Below are 13,021 nucleotides of genomic sequence, written 5' to 3' on the forward strand. Positions count from 1 at the left end.
CCAGGAGCTTCATGGGGGCAGGAGTGCGCTAAGCCCAGGAGACATGTGCTGTCCTTTCTCCACTGCTGAACAAGGCAGCTGCTGGGGACAGCTGGGGCTTGGCTACCTTAGCCCCACACTCTGCAGCTGCCCAGAAGCTTGTGACCGGGAGATTATTCTGAGTGACAGCTGCCACTCCAAACATTCTGATGTGTTTTCAGACTGCCAGCCTTACGCCCCACCCACATGTTACTCCACAGGAATTCCGTCAGGGTTACTTAAAAACAGGTTAGAGCTCTTAGGGGGGCTAAGAGGCTTTGTTTTTGTTTGTTTTTTTTACCATAGTCTTTATCAAATAGAAGAAATATATTTTATACCTGACCTAATTCACACAAATATATATCAAAGCCATTGAATGCAAAGACCAGTGAAAGAACACTCTATTGTTAATCCTTCTTCTATTGTTTGATCCTCTTTACTGTTTTGTTTTATATTTAGATTTTTCTATGTGTATGAATGTTTTACCTGCAAATATGCATGCACACCTCATGCATGCCTAGTGTCCTTGGAGGTCAGAAGAGGGTGTCAGATCTGTTGGAACTGAGGTTACACATGGTTGTAAGCCACCATGTGGGTTCTGGGAGTTGAACCTGCATCTTCTGCAAGAGCAATAAGTGCTTTAAACTACTGGGCCATCTCTCCAGCCCCTATTTTGTCTTATTTTTAAATTCATGAGTTTATGTGTTGTTATGTATGTGTAGTATATTTGTGTAGTGAGTGCATGTATGTCTGTGAAAGCTAAGGCCAAGTTAGGTGTTTTGTCTTCATCATACTCTCAATCTTTATCTTAAAGATTTGTTTAGTTTTTATGATAGTATGTCTGTTCATAATGTGTGCTCAGCACCCATGGAAGTGTCAGACATCTTGAAAGTGTAGTTATAGATGGCTGTGGACTGCCACATGGGTGCTGGGAACTAAGTCCATGTCCTCTATAAGAGCAGAGTGTTCTTAACCACTGATCCATCTCTCCAACCCTATTTTACTTTAATATAATATTTCTATTAATTATTTTGGGACTTTCATGCATGTGTACAATGTATTTTGGTCATAGCCACTCATTCTTCTCTTAATTCCTACCAGATCCACCCCTAACCCACCTAACCCAATTCCTCCAATTACATGTCCTTTTTTTTTCTTTAATAATTTAAATTGTACTTCCCACATACTCATGTGTGTGGATCATCCTCTGGAGCATGGTCAACCTACAAGGCACCTTAAAGAAAACTGACTCCTCCTCCAGTAGCCACAGCTGTCAACAGCTCTTCAGTTAAGGGCGGGGCTCATGAGCGCCTCCTCAACCTCTGCATTTTGAAACAAGAATTTCTCACTGAATCTTGTCAATTCAGCTAGACTGGCTGGCTAATAAATGTCAGGGACCTCTTGTCTCTGCCCACCCAAGTCTGGGGTTACAGACATGAGTTGACACGCCTAGAATTTTGTGGTTGGTTGTGGGTTTGTGATCCAAATACCACCAGGTGCTCTAGCCACTGAGCAACCTCATCAGTCCTCCCTCCCAACTCTGACTGCCTTCTAGATCTCACCCCATGATTAGTCAGCTTTGAAAAGATTCGAATCATGCAGGGCGGTGGTGGCGCACACCTTTAATCCCAGCACTCGGGAGGCAGAGGCAGGCGGATCTCTGTGAGTTCCAGGCTGGGCTGGACCGACAGCCTCCAAAACAATACAGAGAAACGCTGTCTCGTAAAAAAAAAAAAACCAAAAAAAAAAAAAAGATTCGAATCAGGTTGATGCCTTATTAGCTTCCCTATGTGTAGCACACCCTATCTCCTGAGAGGTGGTTTTAGATGGTATGCCACATGGGGTCACATGGTGCTGACCAAGTATGATAGTTTGAATGTAATTCCCCTACAATCTCACAGGGAGTGGCACTATTAGGGTGTGTGGCTTTATTGGAGGAAGTGTGTTACTATGGGGGTGGGCTTTGAGGTTTATTATACTCAGAATACTGCCCAGTGCCTCAGTTGACTTTCTGTTGCCTGGAAGAAGTTTCCCAGAATCCTCCACCTCTCCTAGTCCCACCTATTTTGCATCCCTACTGACCAACAGTGCTTTATTTATCAGCCAATAAGACAACATATACACAGAAGGACTTCCCCCATTATCTCCTCTTTTCTTTCTAAATAAAAAGAAGGGTTTTAACTTTAACATAGTAAAATATATAACAAACAGTTACCAAGTAAAAACTATAGTTACAGTATTTAGTCCATTAACATCTAGTAAGATTTAAAGAAAGTATTTTTTTTTTTATTTTTTGGTTTTTTCGAGACAAGGTTTCTCTGTGGCTTTGGACGATGTCCTGGAACTTGCTCTGTAGACCAGGCTGGCCTCGAACTCACAGAGATCCGCCTGCCTCTGCCTCCTGAGTGCTGGGATTAAAGGTGTGCGCCACCAACGCCTGGCAAGAAAGTATTTTATTATCTATCCTATCTGTGTGAGTCTAAAGTCTTATATGTAGCTTATCTTTTATCATAACTAAGGAAAACTATAATTATAACTATCTGTCTTCAACTCCATCGAAGACAATAGAAGGATAATAAACACTAGAATTGACAGACATCTCGCTACCTGGACAGTCACCCCAAGTTCCTCTGTAACATTGGGCATCCATCTTCAGCCCATAGGCCATGGTGTGTCTGGCAGACTTCTCAGCAAAGCAGGAAATGTTAAACTGTCCACCTGCATTGGCAGTTTGTCAGTCATTTTTCTGTGTCCTGCAGAATGTCTGGCAGACTCTTCCATGAGGCAGGAACCCTTCAGGACTTTCCATCTTGTTTTGTAAGTTCAGTAGTCACTTTCATGTGGGCCCTACATGTCCAGTTTATAAAGCAATAGTCAAACAGTCCAGGCAAAAGCAGTTTCTTGCCCAAATGACTAGTTTCGCCATATTGAAAGTAAACTCCATAATGAGTTTCTTCAATGCCCATCTTTTCTGATGTAGCTTGGTGCTGCAGGAGCAGACATTTCTCATTGTCAAGAAAAATCCTAAACCATTTTAAATGCAATTTTCTGAAAGTCTTTGAAAGGTTTAAAGACTATCTATCCATCTCAAATACATTGCTGTATATCTAGCAAACCTAACTAACAAAACTATAAGTTCTGACTGTTATAGGTGACTATATACAATCTGTATTTAATTATGCATTACATTTTAAAATGTCAGTATAAACACAATACTTAAACAAGAGGAGAAATATATATATGCATACATATATATGTATATCACAAAATTGACCTTAAATTTGTATCAATAAATGAAAATCCATTCCAAGACAAAATATTCATTTCTATACCATAATCCTCCTTTATCTTTAAAAAGAGATTATAATCATTAACCATTTATAGCCAACCCCATTTAAATGAAAACAAAAATTTATAAACAATATTTGGGAATTTGGGCATTGTTCATTCCAAACTGCTTCTTGCTGGTTGGGGGCACTGTCCATACCATGGGAATCATGACAAAACAGAAACCTAGGTAAGTCCTTGATTTTGTAGTCTATAAGGCTTCATCTTGTCAGCTCTTTCAGATGTTGGAACACCTGGGATACTGTTTCAGGGGGTCTTGCTTTATCAAACCATATTAGTCTGGAAGGTATCCATATCATTACATTTTCTGTGGAAACACAAAGAAAACCTCTTTCCAAAGTAACCTGCCCTTAGACTTAAATTTTTTTTTTTTTGGTTTTTCGAGACAGGGTTTCTCTGTATTGTTTTGGAGGCTGTCCTGGAACTCGCTCAGTAGACCAGGCTGGCCTCGAACTCACAGAGATCCGCCTGCCTCTGCCTCCCGAGTGCTGGGATTAAAGGTGTGCGCCACCAACGCCCGGCTAGACTTAAATTTTGAAGTCAAAGCATTTTTAAAATATATAAGTACAAATCAAGAGAGATCATTACTAGACTCTTAATGACTTCAAAAACTACTAGGAGAGATCTCTCAACTACAGACAATTAGTATAAGGGCATGATTTAAATCACCTAAAGATGGCTCTAAAAGGAGACAAGGACTTAAATAGTTCACAAATATTATCAGCTGAGGCTGAAAAAATTATAATGGGCAGAAAAGAGAATACTAGAAGCACATGTGGACTGTGTGGATCCAAAACTAGACAGTATTCTGGCTTTTTTACCATCTAGAGAATGGCACTCAGGGATTTTGATGCAAAGGGAAGATATCATATTAGGATGGATATTTCTGCCACATAAGCAGAATAAAAACTGAAGACATATAGAAAAGATCTCTGATTTGGTTTTAAAAGGTAAGTTAAGGCTTCATCAACTAACTGGAAGGGACCCAACAGAAATTATTGTACCTTTAACTAATGAAGAAATTTCCTCCTTATGGAAGGATAATGAATATTGGCAAAGGGTTTGCAGTAACTTTTTGGGAACCCTTAGTAACAATTATCCCAAAACAGAGAGAATCAAATTTGTAAAGAAAACAATTTGGATTCTTCCACGTATTGTAAGAAAAACGCCAATCTCTGGAGTCCCTACATTCTGCACTGATGCAAACAAGTCAGGAAAGATAGATTATAAATCAGGAAATATAAGTAAAGTAGTTCAAAGCCCTTACAACTCTGTCCAAAAGGCAGAGTTGTATACCATTCTCATAGTACTTATGGATTTTACAGAGCCTCTCAATATAGTTACTAATTCTCAATATGCAAGAGAGTCGTTTTACACATTGAGACCACTGAATTTATTCCTGATGATACAGAATTAACCTCATTGTTTATACAATTACAGGAAACTATCAGAAATAAAACTCATCTTATATGTATATTACACACATCAGATCCCATACTGGTCTTCCAGGTCCTCTAGCACAAGGTAACGATGAGATTGATCATTTATTAACAGGAAGTGTGCTAGAAGCTTCAGAATTTCATAAACACCATGTTAATAGCAAAGGATTAAAGGAGGATTTGCAACAAGGAAATAATAAGAAATTGCCCCACCTGGTCATTCTATCATAAAACACCATTACCAGCAGGCAGTAATCCCAAAGGTATTCACAGAATTGAAATTTGACAAATGGATGTGTTTCACTTTCCAGAATTTGGAAGTTTAAAATATGTGCACCATACAATAGACACATTTTCAGGGTTCCAATGGGCTAATGCTCTTAGCTCTGAAAAGGATGATACCATTATCACACACCTCTTAGAGGTGATGGCCATTACAGGTATACCTGCACAAATAAAAACTGACAATGCTCCAGCATATGTCTACAGAAAATTGGAACAGTTTTTCAAATATTATAACATAAGCACATAACTGGTATACCATCCCACAGGACAAGCAGTGGTTGAGAGATCTAATCACACTTTAAAAGAAATGCTTCATAAACAGTCAGGGGGAACAAAGAACCCCAAACACAGATTGCATAATGCTTTATTAACACTAAGCTTTCTTAATGCTAACAAGAAAGGACAAACAGCTGTAGAAAGACAATGGACTACAGAAAAAACTTCTGAACTAAATCAGCTGGTGTATTTCAAGGATGTAATGATGTTGGTATGGAAACCAGGATATGTGTTACATTCACGAAGAGGTTTTGCCTTTGTTTCCGCAGGAGAAGAAAAGCTTTGGAATCCATCAAAATTGATCAAGATTCGATCTGAACAGGAGAAACCTCAGGAGGAAGAAAAACGACAGCTCATCCACAAAGTCATATCCCTCAAGGTGTAAGGAGACCTCACAAAAGGAAAGGGAAGTGTTTTGTTCTTGTCTTAGCAGGAAAACCCATCTCCAAAAGGCAAGAAGATACTGACCATGTATAGATATCTAAAGAAGAGAGGATGGCTAGCCAAAAGAACCATCAAACAAAGAAGAATCTAATATTTGATATCAATGTCTAATTCTCTCAACTTATATCCTTATGAAATCTATTTCTCTTTACTTCTTAATACTCTTTTAGTTTCAATTCACTTAAAACAACACTGGCTTTGGAGCTGGATATGGCTATCCTCCTCTAAATCCAAGCATGTTGTTAATATAAAATTCAGAGTTTCTATATTATATCAAGAAGCCAATTGATGTAAGACTAAAGAAAACAAAAATCTAGGGACTGTCATTTGTCTATACTTGGTTCTTTCTCTGAAAGTCTAATTTCCCTCATATTTACTATCTTCCTTATTGTTGCCTTTCCCAGTATGCATACATATAAATTTGAAATTTCTTTGTTGACATTAACATTTGCATTTCTCACAGAGAACAAACAATTTCCTAACAGCAGTCTTCGAACAGTCCGGAAAGAAAATGGGGTCCCACTTCATCGATTCCACCTGATCCAACTTTATGTATCTGAACTGACAATTGTCACTCTGAAACCAGTTCAGAACTACATTGTTCTAGACAACTCCAGAATAATTAACTGATATGGTGCACATTTTTATTACACTCTGGCCAGAGCCTCAGACAAGAACTTCAATCAAGCATCTCCCGCCAAACAGAGACTTAGTACAAATGTTGTAGCTAGTCCATTTGAGACTTGTACTACACTAACATTTTCTTCCTACAGGATCACATGAGAGTATTGTCGTCCCATTTCAGCAGAAAGTAATTCTGAGACTACTGTGCCCCCTTTTCCCTACTGTTGATATTACAGGATATTTTATACCTGTTTGAGTTAGTTTTCAATTGTTTAAGGTTGGGATTGAAAGGAGGTGTTCAGACTTGGGCATATCTTTCTGGTAAGTTTAGGGTTTATATGGGATAGATATGCTTAGGATGAGATAGGTAGATTATTATATCTCCTGGTGATTTATAATTTGTTTATCGTAATTCATCATACTGTGTAAAGTCTTGTTTCTATTCATGATGTTTGATGCATTAATATTCTTATCATCTATGTATATATGCTTTATATCTGTTTGAGATATTTTGTATATTGACACAATTTAGTTTTGTTTTAAGTGTAAATCTTTTCTTTAGACTAAAAGGGGAATTGTAGGGAGAGATCTTACACACCTGTACCACTGACAACTCCTGTTTGGGCATGGTCACAGGTACATAGTAGGGACAGGAGATAAGAGCTGGGGGAAAGGAGACACAGGCACTCTTGGGGTTCTGCTTGAGTCTTGGAGACCAGTAGAGCACTGATCTCAGGTTCTCGGCTTCTCATGAAAGTGACTTCTCCCTAATAAAGTATCATATGACATCCTTTCCCTGTATACTTGGTGTAGCTTAATATTCCTCTTTAAGCCCCAATTAAATGCTTTCTTTATAAATGTAGCCAGGTCATGGTGTCTCCTCACAGCAATAGAAACCCTAACTAAGACACCAAGGGAATGTGGAGACAGAGGGACATGATAAATGACATGGGGTGGAAGCAGTCAGCTTATTCCAGAAGGGAGGTCTTTACACAGGACAAATGTCTTTGTTTTCTCAACCTACAGGATTGGGAAAGAAAAATAGAGGGAAAAAAACTCCAGAGGAGAGAGACTGAGACAAACTCACTGCAATAGAAGTTAAAGTTTGCATGTTTTGATTTTTAAAAGCGAGTTTTGTGTGTATAGGTGGCTGGCCTGCATGTATGTTTATATACCATGTGAGTGCAGTAGCTGGGCGCCCGCTTTCTGTCTGACTGGAACAAAGCAATGCACAACAGAGAGTCGAGAGGACCAGGAGATTGACCATGAGCTAGGGGTTAGATCCTAAGCAATGAGCACAGTTTGTCCTGGAGATTCACACTCCAGCTCTTAGGTTCTAAGTGGAGTCCAGTTAGCAGCCTGACCTGTCCTTTGCTACCGACCCGAGGCCTGCACCAGACAATGGGCTTTCCAGGGAGCTGCTGGCTCCTTCTCTTTCTCTTTGTCACTGGTCTCCTGGGAGAATCTGATTATCTCTTTGCCAGATGGAGCCAAGCATGCATGTACACACACACACACACACACACACACGCACGCACGCACGCACGCACGCACGCACGCACGCACACACACTCACACGCCTGCCTGGTCCACAGGGTGAGATCCAAGTTAGTTGTCTGATGCAGGAAACCCACATGGCTTTTTACTCTGTTCACAAGGTGAGCTGCTGCTCATGTAAGGTGGGCATGATCTGCCTACACCTGGCCCTGAAAAGGAGGGCAGCTGCATCTTGCTCCAGATGACACTGGTTCCCCACCCCCATGGCAAGAGAACCTGAGATTCTTGAGGCAGAATCACAGCCGGACACCGAGCAGGGCCCAGAGGGTCTCCGTTGCTTTCATTGGTCCGTCTTGCATTGTGAGTCTTGCTCTCTGTCCATCTCTGTCTGTCTGTCTGTCTTCCCTCCCTCTCTCCTCGCTCCCTCTCCCGCTTCTTTCCCCTGCATTGATGTGCCTTCTCTTGGCCTCTCTCCCTAATTGTTCATTTTCCTCATTAGTCCTCCTCACTAGTCAGGCTCCCTCATTGGTTTCTCCCTCACTAGCCACTCTCTTTCCTTGGTCTGTCTTCTGATTGGTCCAATCTTTCTCATTGGCCTCTGTGGGGCACAGGCAGATTTGCAGCACTGAGCACTGTTGGCCACTGAGCTGGTGGGATGGGTGGTGTGAGCCGTTCTGTGCCTACTAGTTCCAGGAAAGAGAGCAGGGGCTGGGGCTCTTCTGAGCTGGTTCTCTGACATGACCCCCCCATACCTTTCCTGTTGACAGTCTACTGACCATCTGTGACCAGCCAGCTGTGTTCCCCCAAGAGGTTGTCACCTGCACGGTTGTTTGGCTCTGGGAGGCATAAGATAGGGAGGCCATTGGAGGGACTTCTGCTGAACAGCTGTGTCATCGTCCTTGGTCTCAAACAGCTCACGCTCCCGTCTCTAGACACAGACCACGTTTCTAGGTATCAGCCTTTGACTCCGTCTACCCTCCATCCTTCAGGAGTTTTCATGTCACTCAGAGCCCTTCCTCTCCCATGCTGACTCTAGATTTGTCTTTGCCTTGTACCCTCCCCATCTTTCCATGGTTTCCTGTGGTTGGCTCTGGTCAGAAAATATCATATGGGAAATTCCAGAAGCTAATAATTTGGATGTTTTAGATTGTATACCATTCTGGGTGGTATGATGAAGTTTCACCCTGTCCCACATAGGTTTACCCATCATTTTATCTGGCATATCCATGCTGTATACAGTACCTGCCCGCTAGTGATGTAATAGCCATTTGCACAATCAGACTGAGTGTTGTGGCAACACGTGCTTATGTCCAAGTTATCCACAGTTAATAATGACCACAAAGTGCAAATTTTTATTACATATGTCTTCCTTTGAGCCAAGGTCTCCCTGCAGCCTGGCCCAGCCTCAAACCTGTTATGTAGCCCAATATGACCTTGAATGTTTTTTATTTTTATTTACTATTTGTATGTACATGGCATGTGTGTAGAGGTTGCCATGTGGGGGACAACTTGTAGAATTGACCCTCTCTCTGCAAGAATCTCATTCTCTTCCTCTCAGGGACCAAACTCAGGTTGTCAGGCTTGCAGGACCAGCAGTTGACCCACTGAAGCAGCTCACAGGCCCAGCTCCTTCATCCCCTGCCTCTACCTCCCAAGTGCTGGGATGCCAGGCATGTGCAGCCATGCTGGTTATTCAGTGCTAGATTGAACCCAGGACCTTGTGCATGCTAGGCAAACGCTCTATCAACTGAGCTACGCCGTTGGACCTTACCATGCGTATATTTAAATCATTCTGTTTTGTTATAGTTATTAACTTCTCATTGAGTCTAATTTATGAATTAAAGTTTCTCATGTATGTTTAGGGAAAACCCAGTGTGTATAGGGTTTGTTATTGTGTGTGACTCCTGATATCCATGGCCATTGAACTGTACACCCTTGGGGTAAGACTACGACTGTGTTTACCTCTTATCTTTCTCTCTGAATCAGATGCTGAGTGAGGTGTGTGCTATGTGCACCATGGTTTTCCTCTTGGGAGTGCTAAGGATTGAAGCTGAACCTTGCACATGTTAGGTGAGCATTTTGCCATTGAGCTACACCTCAGCTATGGATCTAACCAGCTTGAAGTATTGTTGCAATGAACAGAGTTGATGTTTTTCACAGAAACAGTTGAATGAGGTATTCCCTTGTTGCTTTGTTAGTCTTCTGGGGAGATAGAGGCAAGGGAAATCAGACTTACGTGGGCACTGGTGTTTGGCAGCCAGTGAATGCCATGTCATGCCTCCCCAACCACTCACCCTGCTTTGCTGAACTCATGAGCTCTCACTTCTGATGCAGGGACAGGGCTCTGCCCACAGCAAAGTATGCAGTGAACTCGCTCCTAGAATCAGCAAGACTTCATTGGCGTCTCTCCCACAGGGGCTATCAACTCAGTGACTTCCCCCTTTGAAAGCAACGTTTTACAAGCAGTGTGTGGGAGTTGAGAAGCTGCCATCTCAAGTTGACACCTGCAGAGTCACCTCAGAGTGACCCGCCCCAGCCACACCAGGCTGTTCCACGTGCTGCACATATGACCAGAAGCCATAGACCAGCCACTCTGCTCTCCTCTCTATAGATTGTGTTTATCCTCCTGGACCACACAGCAGTTGGCAGTTGCTTAATTCATGTTTATGGATTACTCTGAAAATCCATAATGAAAAGCTCTGCAGACATTTAAAAGAAAGCATTCTCAGTGTAGTGTAATACGACAGATTATAGTACAGACCAGTTTTTCTTTTTAAACAAAAATTTGACCTCTTCAACCACGTTTTAATATGTTAGAAGCAACCACTTGTAGATGCAGAGGCGTTGCACGAAATAAGCTGCTCTGTGATCTACGCAGCAGTCCCCAGGGATCCAGAGTCTCCCTTAGTCCTGCAGTGAGGGGAGGGGTGGGGATGAGAGGGGATGGGGGTAGTAAGGGTGAGTGGGGGTGAGCATGAGGGGGTAGGAAGATGGGGCGGGGGAGTAGGGAGATGGGGGTGGACACAGCTGACCTGTCCCTGCTAGAGTCCTGTCAGCGAGCCGACAGATGCTTTTGATGCCTTCAAGTGGGATGATTTGAAGCTAGAGGAGGCCTGCCAGTCAGTGCAGGTCACAGAAAGCGCTTTTCTCCACCCTTTCTGGGAGACAAACAGTTTTGTGATCCATTCCCAAGGCAGTGTTTGGAAAGGCGAACAGTAAATAAGGGTCACGGGTACTTGGACGATGAGAGTCCTCCAGGTGTAAACAAGTCATGAACAATGAGAGTCCTTGAGGTCACCTAAGTCTGGGATGCAGGGAGGGATAGCATTTCTTTTTAAAGATTTTAAAAATTTATTTCTTTAATTATATATACAATGTTCTGGCTACATGTATGCCTGCACGCCAGAAGAGGGCACCAGGTCTCATTACAGATGGTTGTGAGTTAGCATATGGTTGCTGGGAAGTGAACTCAGGTCCTCTGGAAGAACGGCCATGTGCTCTTAACTGCTGAGCCATCTCTCCAGCCTGGCATAGCATTTCTTTTTTTTTTTTTTTTTCTTTTTTTTTTTTTTTGATTTTACGAGACAGGGTTTCTCCGTATTGTTTTGGAGGCTGTAGGTCCAGCCTGGCCTCGAACTCACAGAGATCCACCTGCCTCTGCCTCCCGAGTGCTGGGATTAAAGGCGTGTGCCACCACCGCCTGGCCTGGCATAGCATTTCTTAACAGATGCTGCTTTCAGAGAGTAACAGTAACAGTCTTAGATAATTGCAACAGTCTAACAAGGGCACGCCCCCAGCAAGAGGTCCAGGACCACTGAGCATGTAGACCTTTGTTCTGCTGGGCCTCATGGACTGGATGACATTTAGAAAGTAGGAAAACTAGCAGGGCAGTGGTAGTACACGCCTTTAATGCCAGCACTCAGGAAAACAGAGGCAGATGGACTTCTGTGTCTCTGAGTTTGAGGCCAGCCTGGTCTACAAAGTAAGTTCCAGGACAGTCAGAGAATGTTACACAGAGAAACCCTATCTCAAAACAGAAAGAAAGAAAGAAAGGAAGGAAGGAAGGAAGGAAGGAAGGAAGGAAGGAAAGGAGGAGAGAAGGAGAGAAGGAGAGAAGGAAGAGAGAAGGAAAAGAGGAGGAGTGAAAGAAGAGAGAAGGAAGAGAGAAGGAAGGAAAACTTATCTCAAAACCTTGTCTCCTGCAATGGTTTCAACACGCCTTTCCCAAAACTGATTTGTTGAAACTTAACCCTAGCCGTGGTGATGTTAGGACATGAGAAATGAGCAAATGACCCCATGGATGGGCCCACGATCCCCAAAGGGGCAGGGGAATCTAACAGAGCCCCAGTATTCACTCTACTATGTTTCAATATAAATATCCCCACAGGCTGATGTTCAAGCACTTGCACCCTGCTTGGAAGTGAGGCCTACCTGGCAGAAGCAGATCACAAAGGATGCGGTTTGGGAGGTCATAGCTCTGTTCTTAGTTCCAGCCTGCTTCCTGGCCTGACAGGATGTGAGCAGCCACCCGCCACACTCCCTGTCGTGGATGGAACAGTGCTGCTGTGCCCTCCCCATCACAATGGACCGAAACCCCCGAAACTATGAGCCGAATGCAGCCTTCCCTCTCTCAAGCTGTTGCTGTTATGTATCTTGGTCACCGCTCTACAAAAATGCCCAACAGGCCTGCCTTCTGCCAAGTAAGAACACAGCAACCAGGCACCATCTTGTTTTACTTTGAAGACAAGAGTCTTATGTAGCCTAAATTGGCCTTGAACTCATTACCCAGCTGAGAATGACCTTGAATTTCTGATCCTCTTGCCTCTGTCTCCTGAGTGTTGGGATAGGCATGCACCATCATCCCTGATTTATACACAGTGCAGGGGAACCAGGACTTGGTGCCTGCTAGGCAAGCATTCTAAACATGGAGTTACATCCATAACCTTTGGTGCCATTTCTGAGGCAGTGGGATGCCCTCTGCAGACATCAATGCCAGTACCTTGATGCCAGAGGAGACTCACAGCCTCCAGAACTTTAAGGGACGTTTCTGCTCTTTGCAAATTATCCAGTGTTGGAAATGGCTCAGTGGA

General features: G+C 42.8%; 1 long non-coding RNA gene across 1 annotated transcript; it reads left to right on the forward strand.

Annotated features, from left to right (window-relative positions):
* The first annotated feature begins 6,149 nt into the window (after positions 1 to 6,149).
* On the forward strand, positions 6,150 to 12,712 carry LOC121143647. The gene is made up of 3 exons (XR_005880926.1): positions 6,150 to 8,882; positions 9,918 to 10,001; positions 12,319 to 12,712. It is a non-coding gene; the product is annotated as an uncharacterized LOC121143647 (long non-coding RNA).
* Positions 12,713 to 13,021: the final 309 nt, after the last annotated feature.

This window comes from Mesocricetus auratus, unplaced genomic scaffold (genome assembly GCF_017639785.1).
Source record: "Mesocricetus auratus isolate SY011 unplaced genomic scaffold, BCM_Maur_2.0 Super-Scaffold_100013, whole genome shotgun sequence".
Taxonomy (NCBI): domain Eukaryota; kingdom Metazoa; phylum Chordata; class Mammalia; order Rodentia; family Cricetidae; genus Mesocricetus; species Mesocricetus auratus.